Source organism: Cetorhinus maximus, chromosome 5 (genome assembly GCF_964194155.1).
Source record: "Cetorhinus maximus chromosome 5, sCetMax3.hap1.1, whole genome shotgun sequence".
Classification (NCBI taxonomy): domain Eukaryota; kingdom Metazoa; phylum Chordata; class Chondrichthyes; order Lamniformes; family Cetorhinidae; genus Cetorhinus; species Cetorhinus maximus.
This window is the reverse complement of record NC_135883.1, coordinates 92,147,514-92,161,116: the sequence shown is the minus strand read 5'-3', so window position 1 is coordinate 92,161,116 and position 13,603 is coordinate 92,147,514. Positions and strand designations below refer to the sequence as shown.

Sequence of the window (13,603 nt, the reverse complement as noted above, 5' to 3'; positions counted from 1 at the left end):
ATAGCAAGAGGTTCTACAGGTATTTAAACATGCAGGAAAATAATATGTAAAGTGATTGTTGCTCGTCTAGTGGGGAGTTAATAGTAGATAATAAGAGAATGGTGGATGAAATGAACAAATATTTTGCTCCTATCTCCACTATAGAGGATACAAAAAACATTCCAGTAATAGCTGTAAATCAGGAGGTGGAAGGGAGAGAGGAACTTGGCAAAATTACAATCACTAGGGAAGTGTGACTGAGCAAACTGATGGAGCTGTGAACTGACAGGTCTCCGGGTCCAGATAGATTTTGTCCTAGGGTCTTAAATGAGGTGGCTAATGAGGTAGTAGATACATTAGTGTAAATTTTCCAAAATCCCCTAGCTTCCGGAAAGCTCCCATCAGATTGGAAAGGAGCAAATATAACCCCTGTATTCTAGAAGGGAGGGAGGCAGAAAACAGAAAACTATAGACCAGTTAGCTCGACATCTGTCACGGGTAAGGTGTTAGAGTCGATCATTGAAGAGATTATAATTGGGCACTTAGCAAAACACAAGGTAATCAGGATGAGTCAGCATGATTTTGTGAAAGGGAAATCATGTTTAACCAATTTATTAGAGTTCATTGAAGAAGTCACATGTGCAGTGGATAAAGGGGAGCCTGCGGACGTACTGTACTTGGATTTCCAGAAGTCATTTGATAAGGTGCCACATCAAAGGTTATTGCGAAAATTAAAATCTCGTGGCATAGGCAGTAACATATTAGCCTGGATAGAGGATTGGATGGCTGGCAAAGAATATAAATGGGTCTTTGTCTGATTGCCAGGATGTGACTAGTGGGGTCTTGTAGGGATCTGTGCTGGGGCCTCAACTTTTTACAATTTACATCAATGGCTTAGATGAGGGGAGCGAAGGCATGGTAGCTAAATTTGCAGATGACACAAAGATAAGTAGGAAAGTATGTAGTGAAGAAGACATAAGGAGTTTGCAGGTGGATATAGATAAGTCGAGTGAGTGGGCAAACATCTGGCAGATGGAGTATAGTGTGGGAAAATGTGAAGTTGTTCACTATGGCAGGAAGGATAAAAAAGCAAAGTATTACTTAAACGAAGAACAACTACAGAATTCAGAGGTGCAGAGGGATCTATGTATTCTCGTACATGTGTCGCTAAAGGCCAGTACCAGGTACAGCGTATGATCAAGAAGGCTAATGGAATTCTATCCTTTATTACGAGAGGAATTGAACATCATAATAAGGATGTTATGCTTCAGTTATACAGGGCACAGGTAAGAATGCATCTTGAATACTGTGTAAATGCATTGGAGCCAGTTCAGAGGAGGTTTACTGGATTTATACCTGGAATGAGTGGGTTGTCTTATGAGAATAGGTTGGACAGACTAGGCTTGTTTCCACTGGAGTTTAGAAGAGTGAGGGGTGACTTTATTGAAGAATACAAGACCCTGGGCAGGATTTTTGGGTGCGGGCGCAATCGGTGGGCCTGGGAGCGGCTGGGGAATGGACCAACGCCCCCGATCGTCCCCTGACCGTGGGATTTCACGCTGACTGGCCAGTTAACAACCAGCTAGCGTGATGTGCACGCTGAAATGCTCAGTACCGCCGGAGTGGGAGCAGGAGGAGGGCGGGCGCTGGCGTAAGCATGGGCGCGGGCGAGCGCTGAATGAAAGCTCCCTGAAGACATAGAGCTGCCTCAGGGAGCTGAAGGCTTCAGAACAATTAAATAAAATCTGGAAAAAGATGTCCACGCATCACAATCAATACATATACATATACATGGTGAAAATTCTGTCCATACATTTTTATTTTTTAAAATTTAATAACAGAAACTTCACCCCGCCCTTGGATGAGGTTTCATCAAAAATGCAAAGTCCACCTGGCCGATTCGCCAGCCCGCCAACCGTAAGATTGGACGGACCACGAAAAAATCGGGGACAGTTGGAACTTTAACAGCTTTAGTTGTTTTCTTAATTGTCAGTAGGCACGCTACCGACACTTGTGCGCTCGCACGCCGACCTAAAAATTCTGCCCCTGAATGGTATTGACAAGGTGTACGTGGAAGGAGTGTTTCCTCTTGTGGGCGAGTCCTGAACTAGGGGGTACTGTTTAAAATTAGGGTCTCCTTCATAGGACAGAGATTAGGGGAAGTTTTTTCTCTCAGAGACGGTTGTGCAACCTTGGAACTCTCTGCCTCAGGAGGCAGTGGAGGCAGGGTCATTGAATATTTTTAAGGCAGAGGTCGGTAGGTTCTTGTTAGGCAAGCGAATCAAAGGTTACAAGGGTAGATGGGAATGTAGAATCGAAACACAAACACGTCAGCCATGAACTTATTGAATGGCAGAGCAGGCTCAATGGGGCTGAATGTCCTACTTCTGCTCCTATTTTGTATGTTCATGTATTCGTATATATGCTCGTATGTTCATAACACAAAAGATTTAACAATTCTGAGGCCCACCATCTTGCCAGTTTATTGAGTCTCTTAACGGTCAGCTCTTCTGGGTGCAGTTTGGATTTTTGCATCACTACATTACCCTCACATTTCTGGGACTTTTTGCAGGAAGATGTAGTGTGGCCTCGCAATGTCTGCAGTAAGGGCAGGCTCGATGGAGCTATGCTGCTGAGGTGAGTTGGGACAGTTCAACCTCCTGCCTCATTTTCCCATTCAACCTCATGCTGCCTGCCGCAAAGCATGCACCCCAAGAACTGCAGGTTGATAATAACCCACAAGTTGAAAGGAATACTCACGATCAGCATTAGCATTTGTCAATTACTATAGATCACAGCATATAAGTTGACCTGGTATATAAGGCGACCCCATTTTTTGGCCCTAAAAGTCATGTTTGTGCATATACGTATAAGCCGACCTCCCTTTTCAGCCACATGTTATACTCGCATTAGGAGTCGGTCTCAATTTTTCAAATCACAAATGGATGTTTTACTTACTGGTACTCTCTAACTTGGTGCAAGGAATCAAGCAGGCGATACGGGCTGTATTGCAAAGATGTATGGGAATTTAAGACGCCCACACATAGCAGACCTTACATGGCAATTAACAAAGATGACGACGATGTACACCCATGCCAGTGGTTCATTTTGATACTCAGCTTATAAGTCGACCCATCTTTTGGAGGTATTTTTTGAAGCTCCAAAGGTCGGCTTATACACTGATATCTATTGCAAATATTAAATTGTTCTGTTGATCAAAATTCAGTGTTTGTGGTCGTGTTTGGTGTGTTAATATGTACAAAATCCTTTACTGGTAACACGCCCACAAGCTCCTAATACCATGAAACCCACTCAATGTGCAGAATTAGGCAAATAACTTGTACGTGCATGGAGGTTTCAATTTTATCTTTTGCCCATTGTACCTTCCCTAATAGCTGAGGAAGCCTCATGGAGGGGGAGAGGTCAGGAAATTCCATTGCTGGCCTGTTCAGTTAGGCACATCTGCTCAGCTTGCCATTTGAGCAGGGATAAAAATGGCACCTTGCATCATTGGAGACAGTTTTTATAATATTTATACCGTTATCACCATGCTGCTGTGCACCCCACCCCCCTGCCACCGGCTGAGCTACTAGCTAAAACGTCAAGGAATTTTCTCCCTGTCGGGCGGGAGCGGGTGCAGGCGGGCGCGCAGCCGATCACCGCCCGCGATCGGTTGCGCGCGACCATTTTACGTGGGCGGGCCAATTAAGGCCCACCCAGTGTGACGCGCACCCGGAAGCGCTGAGCACTCCCCTTCTGAAGGCGGGGGGAGTAGGGTCAGTTGGGCAGTTGGACGGGCAGCTCAGTTATGTATTTTAATTGATATTTAAATGGCCTTAATAGGCCTTTGACAGTTCGGCGGGTGCACAGCCGACTCCGCTGCGCGCCCGCCAAACTGAATATCTGAATGACGCGCGGTGACGTTACTGCGTGTCATTTTAAGAGTCGGCGAGCAGGGGCGGGCCCTGCTCACCGACCTGAAGATTCTACCCCAGCCTTTAAGTCAATCTGTGTGGGTCAGAAGGCAGCCGTGTCACCTCTTTTCCATTATAATGTTGCTGCTGGCGTCAAGAGAACTGTTGTTGGCAGAGCTAAGCCATAAAGTGCAGCATCAGAGAGCTCATTCAGTTTGAGGAATGCAGTCAACCACATTAATAAACTTCATGTCTGACAGTTTCTTATCTAAAGATCAATTTTACTATTTAATGCTGAACAAACTGGTTATTCAGCATTTACAGTCCGAAAATTAACTACTACAGTTAATTGGATTAATTTAGGAAATAAATTGTATATATTTGAATTCCTGATAGAGGTTTCCTGCATGGAAAATTTGGATATAGAGCTCAGCAGGTCTCTTAGGATTTTCTGTCCATTAAAGTTTATAAAATTTCCCTTAAGCACAAATTGTGTTCTAGTTACAGCGATTAGTCAGCAACTCTGTTATCTTCCTTATTAGAAAAATGTCCCTTGTCATATCTACAAAAGTTTCACAATCAGGATAACAGACCTCTTGAAACAGATTTATCAGTTGTTTAATTAGAATTGAAGGCATTCTGAAAGGTAAAGCTAGTGGTCTTAAATAGTTGGTTCAGGTATATCAAACTGACCTTTTCTTACAACATTGGTCCAGAAATGGAATATCAGTTTACCCCTATTTTCTCATTTCTTACACCTAACATAACTTAATTTAGACTTCTCCTTTTTAAGGATCAAAAGTTCATAAATGAATTATTGAATGTTGAACTAGATGGCTTATCCTTAGCTCTAGGCAGTACAGGAGATTTACTCATATAATTGTCCTTGTCCTTCTAACTTAAGGCTTCGTTGCCCAGGCCGGGGAGGAAGATCACCTCTACCATGCCCCCGCCCATCCCTTCCACCAAATAATTCCATAATTTTGTGGTTCAGGCACCACCTTGATCTGCCACATCAACCCTTATCAACCATAACACCTCTTCCTTAAGGTATAGCAGCTTCTAAAGATTCGCTAACTTTGAGGTCACGAACTCCCAACATAAGAATTTCCTGCCCCAACTTGATCTCCTCCCGATTTCTGTCTTTGTAACAAGTGGTTAACTGTTTTGTCCCATATAAGGCCATTCAGGGAATTCCCTGTCTGGACGAGGACCCTGGGATCGCCCTGGAAGCTGTGTCGTATTTTGCTCCTCATGTGCCGGCCTATTACCTTAATACTACAGATAAAAGCAAAATACTGTGGATGCTGGAAATCTGAAACAAAAACAGAAAATGCTGGAAAAACTCAGCAGGTCTAACAGCATCTGTGGACAGAAAGACAGACTTCTATGTCAAACAGCCATATCCAAATAGAAAATCATTAGGCCTTTCTATAACTTCACTGGAAGACAAAAGGCCACCTTAAGCTGTGAGGTAAATGGTTTGAAGAACATGCTTTATGTGTACTTGTGAAACGGCAGGGACTATTAAGATATAAGCTCTGAAGAATGACAACTAACATTTTTAAGATCATTCATTTTAGACATGTAGTCACAAGCTAAACAGTACCTACTTTAAAATGAAAACACTTGGCAGCACACCAGCCACATAGTGATAATGAGCTATTTAAACCTTGAAGCAGGTGGCACACCTGGTAAGACTGAGACTTTAAGGCCCAGTTGACTTTAAACTTCAAGCCTAATTTCAATAAATTTCCTCAAGTCCTATCTAGCTGGCAAGTGGGATGGAGAATATTGCAGCCAAGGGATTTGTTCTGGCAGTCAGCTGAATGTAAGGCGGGGGCAATCGCAATTTTGGGAGGGAAGGGAAGCAAGGTAGACCCAATGCTTCCTTGTGAGGTAAGAATGCTCTTGATCATCCTGTCTCACAAGAAAATCTATTAAGGAATGTTTTTAAATCTTTCTTGCGAGGCCTCTTCTGCCCCATTGTACACCTTCCTTCTTGTGGATGTCTTTCTCATCTGTTGTAAAAGACAGGTTAATATCAGGAGTCAGAAGGAAGGCAACACCAAATCGCTGGCCTTGCTATAACTTTGCACCCAAGCTATTTCTGCCAAAATTTAAAATTTATTTGGCAAATTCCCTGTGGGATTTCTGCCTTTGTGGGGGTGGGGGTAGGGTGCTGGCAAGGGAAGCGGGGAGAAGGGGTAGCTAGGAGAGCAAGGAATGCCTGAAATTCTGACATTGCAGCAGATTAAAGGGGGCTGCCCTCTTCCAGGCTGAGAATCTGGCTTTTGGCAGATCCTGTGTGAGGGGTCACGACAGGAGTGCAAATTTAATCACCTATTCATCAAGTAAACTCCCTGTGGTGAGCCTTAATTTTTAAAAGGCCTCCATTGGACCTAGCCACAGAGAGCACTTGTTCTACACAGGCACTCCTTAGTCCAGCCAGCCTATGGCATTAATGATCAATAGATGCTCTTACATTTCCCACCCCTGCCCATGTAACATCAGAGGGAAACCTGCTTCCTTAAGTGGCTCAGCACATATAAATGATTTCATTTCAAATACTTGTTCTCTGTTTTTCTGTATTTCTGAACCTTAGTGGATCAAGAGCCTTAAGCTGGGCATTTTTTTAATGTATTTTCCTCGTAGGTTCCCTAGCTCATGGAGAACATAGTTATTTTGTTGTGTTATGTGAGGCAATTCCCTTCTCTGAGTTCTACCAAAATCCCAGTATACCAATGTTAAAAAAAAGGTGATGGTTCAAAGGCAATTGGCATGTAAGCAGGATGCATCACAGTAGTATCCCGCTATGCCCATGGCAAAATGTAACTGATTCTGATCTGAAGTATACATTTTGCAAATAACAGTGCCAGTATCAAACCCCTGCATGTTAGGATAATAGGGTGTGTGACATTGAAATTGAGAAAATGCAGTAAATATCTTATCTTTCATAAAAGTCAGTTGTTGAAACTTTAAAAGGAATTTAGTGCAATCAGTTCAGGATGTTAACTGGAAGCAATTCAGTTATTTCAATACTTTGGATAATCTATTGATTATGCAGAAGGCTTAATTGAACCTTTTAGCTCATTCGTGAGATGTGAGTGTCACTAGCAAGACCGCTATTTGTAGGCCCATCCCTAATTGCCCTTGAGAAGAAAGAAAAGAAAGCTGGAAATTTCCTTGGAGCTGCCCCTGCTCCACCATTGGAAGTGCAGTAGAAATTCCAATTATGCATAAACGGAAGTTGGAGGAATAGGCCATTCAGCCCCTTGAGCCTGTTCTGCCACTCAATGAGATCATGACTGATCTGTACCACTACTCAATTTACCCATTGGGATTCTGCCGCACTTCCAATGTGAAAGTATGGCACTGGAGTGGGAGTGACTCAGTCCAAACCTCAAATTAAAATGGAAAATGCTGGCAACAAAAGAAAAAACGTGACTGTGTAGCTGACCCACCAAAAAGTCAAAATTAACACCTAAATACATATAAACTGACAGGTGACAAAAATAAAAATCTTACTGAAGGTATAAACTGATCCAAGTGTGAGGAGACCTGCCAACAAACCATTAAGTGCACAGCAAAACTGAAAGAGAGATAAAGGAATCAGCATTCCAGACCGAGTCAATACCAACTCTTGTCATCAGGTTAGAAACGGTCACAAATGACAAAAGATATTTTTTTGTTTCTCTTGACCTGTTTGATACAAAAGATAAATAACCTGGCTCTGGAATTCTCTTACCCTGGTGCTGTAAATGCAAAATTTTTGGGGTGGGTGGGGCAGATTTTCAGGTGCTATCCAGTTACACCAAGCTACCCCTCCCTTTTTTGCCAGTCAGATATTCTGGATGGAGTGGGCGTTATGTGCACCCTGAGGCAGAATTTAATCCAGGCAGCAGGGGTCTCGACTGCCGGCTAGAGAGCTGGCAAGAGCCTGTGTCGCCTCCTTTGGGGAAGACCACCATATTAATTGCCTCCCAGGCTCTTAAGTGGCCAACAGCAGGCCTTCCCTGTAATCAAGGACCCTGCGGCAAAAATCCTGCCCCTGAGAGCTGTCAGCTAACCAGCCAAACAGAGGGGGAGCGGTGGCAGCTGCCAGCAATGCTCCCACCAGGGGCCCAGGACCAGTGAGGGACAGAATGGGCTTTGTGGGGAGAGATTCGTTGGCTGGGGGGCAGAGGCATGGGTAGTCAGAGGAAAGGGAAAGTGGGTGACTGTCAGCGGGCACCTTGGGTCCCTCGATCAGGCACTGAGTGTCTTTGAACGAGAGACTCCCCCTCCATCACCGGCAGCCTGCAAGCAAACTCGATGTGGTTGCTTTTCGGGCTCCCCATGTGGCAACTGCCCTGCCCATTGCTGGTAAAATACCAGCAGCTGTAAGATCAGGCTCTTACGTGGACATTAATGGTACGCGTAAGGGCCTCAAATCGGCGTCAGGATGGGAAGGCCATTCTGTTACTCTCCTGCCCAATTAAACGCCCCCACCTCCAAACGTGCCTTGGAGAAGGGCATTAAATTTCACCCCGGAATCCAAAGTTGCTGTGGGCTGTCGGGAGGAATTTAGCATTTATAAGTTGATCTCAGCAATGCAATCAATTTATTCTCATTTGAGCCAGATTTTGCGATGAACAAACAGCCCGAGCTGTTCGAACATAAGAACATAAGCCCACAGACTTTCTATGGGCTTTGGTATTGGAGGCTGCAGTTATTATAAATCCAAAATACTGTGGCGCCCTCTACAGGGGTCTGGAACCAGTGTAATCAGTAGAAAAAGCTGTGCATCTCCTTAACCAAACAGAGTCAAGAAACCTTACTGCCCCCTTAGACTTGGCTATTCCGACGCATTCCTGACTACCCTCCCATATTCTATCCTCTATTAACTTGAGGCCATCCACAACTCTGCTGCCCATGTCATAACTCACACTAAGTGCTGTTCACCCATCGCCCGTGTGCTCGTTGACCAACGTTGGCACCTGGTTAAGCAACACCTCAATTTTAAAATTCTCATCCTTTCAAATCCCCCCAGGACCTTGCCACTCCCTATCTTTATACCCGCCTGCAGGCTTCTGCTGCCTAAGGCCTTTGTTCGAAACACATGTTTGGAAGTTCATCTCAGGGCCTCCTTGGATCGAGTACATGCTGCTTATGTACATGCTACAGATTGTTACAAATCTTAGAAAAAAGTTTGAAGAGAACTAAGTGGCTTCTGCAGATGGAAGGAGTCATCAACAGTGTTATCAAGCAGCACTTGCTTAGCAATAACCTGCTCACTGACATCCAGTTTGGGTTCTGCCAGGGCCACTCAGGTCCTGACCTCATTAAATCTTGTTTCAAACATGGACAAAAGAGTTGAACTCCCAAGGTGAGGTGAGAGTGGCTGCTCTTGACATCAAGGCAGCATTTGACCAAGTGTGGCATCAAGGAGCCCTAGAAAACTGGAGTCAATGGGAATCAGGGGGAAAACTCTCTGCTGGTTGGAGTCATACCTAGCACAAAGGAAAATGGTTGTGGTTGTTGGAGATCAGTCATCCCAGCTCCAGGACATCACTGCAGGAGTTCCTCAGGGTAGTGTCCTCGGCCCAGCCATCTTCAGCTGCTTCATCAATAACCTTCCTTCCATCATAAGGTCAGAAGTGGGCATGTTTTCTGATGATTACACAATGTTCAGCACCATTCACGGCTCCTCTGATACTGAAGCAGTCCATGTCCAAATGCAGCAAGACCTGGACAATATCCAGTCTTGGGCTGACATGTGGCAAGTAACATTCGCACCACACAAGTGCCAGGCAGTGACCATCTCCAACAAGAGAGAATCTAACCATTGCACCTTGATGTTCAATGGCATTACCATCACTGAATCCCCCACTATCAACATTCAGGGCCTTACCATTGACCAGAAGCTGAACTGGATGAGCCATATAAATACTGTGGCTACAAGAGCGGATCAGAGGCTAGGAATTCTGCGACGAGTGACTTACCTCCTGATCCCCCCAAAGCCTGTCCACCATCTACAAGGCACAAGTCAGGAGTGTGATGGAATACTCCCCAATTGCCTGGATGAGTGCAGCTCCCACAACACTCAAGAAACTTGACAACTTCCAGGACAAAACAGACTACTTGATTGACACCACATCCACAAACATTCACTCCCTTCACCACTAATGCACAGTAGCAGCAGTGTGTACCATCTACAAGATGCACTGCAGGAATTCACCAAGGCTCCTTCGACAGCACCTTCCAAACCCACGACCACTACCACCTAGAAGGACAAGGGCAGCAGTTACATGGGGACACCGAATACTGGAAGTTCCTCTCCAAGTCATTCACCATTCTGACTTGGAAATATATCACCACTCCTTCACTGTCATTGGATCAAAATCCTGGAACTCCTTCCATAACAGCACTGTGGGTGCACCTACACCACGTGGACTGCTGCGGTTCAAGAAGGCAGCTCACCACCACCTTCTCAAGGGCAACTAGGGATGGGAAATAAATGCTGGCCCAGCCAGCGAAGCCCAAATACCATGAATGAATTTTTTAAAAAGTTTCCCTCAAATTAACCAGCCGAGACATTAGTTTCACATTTAGGACACAGTGCTCTAATTTAATAAGAAATCTAGGTTTTACATTTTCATAATTGTGGTGAAATTGTGCTGTGCAATATTAATTAAACATGTTTTAATGTGTCAATTTGCTTGAAATTCATTAAGCTGTTTAATTTGGTCTTTTGCATCATGACACAACATATAGTTATACTGAACCAGCTCTCCATTAATCACTAGCTCTGTCTTTAAACATCAGCTAATTGTAACAAATTGGGGGAATAATTTTGGTTTCTGTGGAAGAGAAAATTAAGAAAGATACATCAAGGTGGCTGAATTTATGTCACTCCTTTTACATATCATTCAAAAGTCAAAATTAACCCTCAGGGCTGAATTTTCACCTCGGCTTATGGGCGTGTGCCTGACACGCACGAGAGTGAAATATCCTGCGATAACGTCGGGCGAGTGTCCCAATGTCATCGCGCACTCGCATGATATTTTGGTCAGCAGCGTGCCAACCAACAATTAAAGTTAAAAATCTTCAGCTGCCTGAGGCAACCCTGTGCCTTCAGGGAGCTTTCACTGAGCACACCTGCGCGCATGTGCTGACTTCCGCGCTGACCCTCCTTCATCCCCACCCCACCACCCCACACCCAGGCAGCGCTGAGTGTTTCAGCTTGCAATTCATGCTGGCTGGCCGTTATTTGGCCCACCAGCGTGAAATCGCGGTTAGGGCCCGATCGCAGGCGGCAGACCGTTGCGCAGCCACTCCCGGGCCCGCCTGCCACGACCTCCCGACAAGGGGAAAATCCTCCCCTAAGTTGTTTTTATCTAAACCTAAAATTAAATTGTAAGCAAATTATTGGATAGACACATGGTTCAATAGTGAGGGAAGTGGTCTCTCTAAAGTCCTGTTGGGATGAATAATTTATACATTCCTGGTTTTTAGTTCTAGGAAGGTCCTTGGTGTTTTTGAAGCAGAGCATTATTTGATCCTCTCAGTTTGATTGAAGTTCTAGTTTGACTCCTGCACAAAATCAATACTACAGAATTCAGCGTATATAAATTTTATTTACTCAAAGATCTTTCAATAGCTTTCAACGTCTTTAAAAGCGAGGGTAGAAATTATTTGAAATCTGAAAAGGGTTTTGGGAAAGTTACTGTAAAAATCAATTATCTCAACTGTCACTCAATCCATACAAATTCCAAATGTAATTATTTTTGAAACTATACTAGTTGTCTCAGTTATTTCAGAAGCCAGCTGATGTGATTGGACTTGATTTGAATTTGTTTTGTCTGGCATTAATGGGATGATAATGACCTCAAAATGGGGCTGATAATCTTACCGGCTCATTAACTCTTATAATGCAGCTGACAACATTTGAAAAGGGGACTGCTAGGCAGCCAGAGGTCCTGCCTGTTTAAGGTGGCATGCCCTTGTTAATACGCAACATTGAAATTCAAGGATCCCAAATTAGGTTGGAACTGATTAGTGAGTAATTCCTCTGAGCCCTGGAAAAATCATCTGGGCCTCCAAAGCTCTGGAATTGCCATTCTTCCCAACCTTTAACAACCTCCACCTCCCCATACTACCTCCCTCGCACCAAGGGCAAAGGAACCAGGGATGGAGGTGAGAATTTATTTTTACACATCATTTCACAATGGACCACTGAAAGAGTGGCCGAAGCATATTTAATGGTAACGTTCAAAAGAAAATCAGATAAATCCTTGAAAGAAAGAAATAAAACGTTCATTTATATATTGACTTTCACGACATCTCAGGACATCCCTCAAAGCACTTTCCAGCTAATGAAGCATAGTGATGTGAAAATGAGGCAGCCAATTTGCACACAGTAAGCTCCCACAGACAGCAATGTGATAATGACCAGATAATCTGTTAACGATGTTGATTGAGGAATAAATGTTGGCCAGCAAAATAGGGATAACTCTTTGCTCTTCTTCAAAATAATATCATAGGATCTTTTATACCTACCTGAGAAAGCAGATGGGGCCTCCAAAATGGAAAATATCCAGGCTTATGGGGACAGAGCAGGGAAAGTGACTATTTAGATAGCTGCTTCCAAGAGCTGACACAAGTTATAATTCTATATTGGCCAATCTTTATCTGGCAAATTGCATTGGGGCATCCATTTGGCTCGCTGAACCCTGCCTGCCTGATGTAAATTTCAGCCGCTTATTTGTCATGTTGAGGGCGAGCGGTTAGTGCACTCTGTCAATTGGATGTGTAAAAGGCAAAGAGCCGATTATCATTTTAAAATAGAATGAACTTAAATGCTTTTTGAAGAGAAAGTAATATTTTGGACAATAACAGCAAACACTGATTATCGTTTTATAGTAGCCATACATTAAAAATATCTACGTTCATTGGGCAGGATTTTCGGGTCACCGGGCGGGCGTGGTGGGCAGGCTTGGAGCGGCCGGGAAGCGGGCCGCCACCCACAGTTGGCCCCTGACCGTGATTTCATGCTGGCGGGCCAATTAATGGGCAGCCAGCGTAAAACGCGCACTGAAAGGCTCAGCGCTGCTGGGGTGGGGGCGGGAGGAGGGCGAGCGCTGAAGTCTGCGCAGGCGTGGGGGAGAGCGCGCAATGAAAGCTTCCTGAAGGCAGAGAGCTGCCTCAAGGAGCTGAAGAATTTTAAACCATGAAATAAAGATTTGGAAATGCTGGAAAAAATGTCCACACATCAGACTCCTTCACATGACATATAGATTATAAAAATTCTGTCAAAACATTTTTATTTTAATTTTAATTAATAATGGAATCCTCATCCCGCCTGTGAGTGAGGTTTCCTCAAAAACCCAAAGGCCGCTTGGCCGATTCGCCCGCCCACCAACCGTAACGTTGGACGGGCAGTGAAAAATCGCACTTAATTAATACACTAATGGTCTTAATAGGCCTCTTAATTGTTGGCGGGCGCGATGCTGCCTCTCGCGTACACCTGCTGACTGCAATATTGCGCGAGTGCGCGATGACGTCGGGACGTTCGCCCAATGTCATCGCACGCCATTTTATGCCCAATCGGGTCAGGCACCCACCCGCCCGCGGGACGTATAATTCCGCCTTGTGTCTAAAGTTGAATGTAAATAACTGCTGCAAATACAGAGAGTGGACCTGGGACTCCATGCAGAACAGGATTTTAC

At 44.4% G+C, this 13,603-nt stretch overlaps 1 protein-coding gene across 2 annotated transcripts in view; it reads left to right on the top strand.

Moving 5' to 3' along the window:
• The window catches only part of slc35f1 (solute carrier family 35 member F1), a 435,718-nt gene that overhangs the window by 292,085 nt on the left and 130,030 nt on the right, over nt 1-13,603 (top strand). The gene's annotated exons all lie outside the window — the stretch shown is intronic.